Source organism: Palaemon carinicauda, chromosome 37 (genome assembly GCF_036898095.1).
Source record: "Palaemon carinicauda isolate YSFRI2023 chromosome 37, ASM3689809v2, whole genome shotgun sequence".
Classification (NCBI taxonomy): domain Eukaryota; kingdom Metazoa; phylum Arthropoda; class Malacostraca; order Decapoda; family Palaemonidae; genus Palaemon; species Palaemon carinicauda.
This window is the reverse complement of record NC_090761.1, coordinates 69,629,842-69,630,940: the sequence shown is the minus strand read 5'-3', so window position 1 is coordinate 69,630,940 and position 1,099 is coordinate 69,629,842.

Sequence of the window (1,099 nt, the reverse complement as noted above, 5' to 3'; positions counted from 1 at the left end):
GGAAAACGAAGAAGAAGAACTAAACAGGAAAACGAAGAAGAAGAACTAAACAGGAAAACGAAGAAGAAGAACTAAACAGGAAAACGAAGAAGAAGAAGAAGAAGAAGAACTAAACAGGAAAACGAAGAAGAAGAAGAAGAAGAACTAAACAGGAAAACGAAGAAGAAGAAGAACTAAACAGGAAAACGAAGAAGGAGAAGAATAAGAACTAAACAGGAAAACGAAGAAGAAGAAGAAGAAGAAGAAGAACTAAACAGGAAAACGAAGAAGAAGGAGAAGAATAACTAAACAGGAAAACGAAGAAGGAGAAGAAGAAGAACTAAACAGGAAAACGAAGAAGGAGAAGAAGAAGAACTAAACAGGAAAACGAAGAAGAAGAAGAACTAAACAGGAAAACGAAGAAGAAGAAGAAGAAGAACTAAACAGGAAAATGAAGAAGGAGAAGAAGAAGAACTAAACAGGAAAACGAAGAAGAAGAAGAAGAAGAACTAAACAGGAAAATGAAGAAGGAGAAGAAGAAGAACTAAACAGGAAAACGAGGGAGAAGAAGATCTGAAAAAGAAGATGAAGAAATAAAACTAAACAAGAAGAAGAAGAAGAAGAAGAAGAAGAAGTAAACATAGTCTTTATAGATAAAACAATGATGCCTTTGCGAGAATAAATCAGAGAGAGAGAGAGAGAGAGAGAGAGAGAGAGAGAGAGAGAGAGAAGAACTAAACAGGAAAACGAATAAGAAGATCTGAAAAAGAAGATGAAGAAATAGAACTAAACAAGAAGAAGAAGAAGAAGAAGAAGAAGTAAACATAGTCTTTATAGATAAAACAATGATGCTTTTGCGAGAATAAATCAGAGAGAGAGAGAGAGAGAGAGAGAGAGAGAGAGAGAGAGAGAGAGAGAGAGAGAGAGAAGAACTAAACAGGAAAACGAATAAGAAGATCTGAAAAAGAAGATGAAGAAATAGAACTAAACAAGAAGAAGAAGAAGAAGAAGAAGAAGTAAACATAGTCTTTATAGATAAAACAATGATGCTTTTGCGAGAATAAATCAGAGAGAGAGAGAGAGAGAGAGAGAGAGAGAGAGAGAGAGAGAGAGAGAGAGA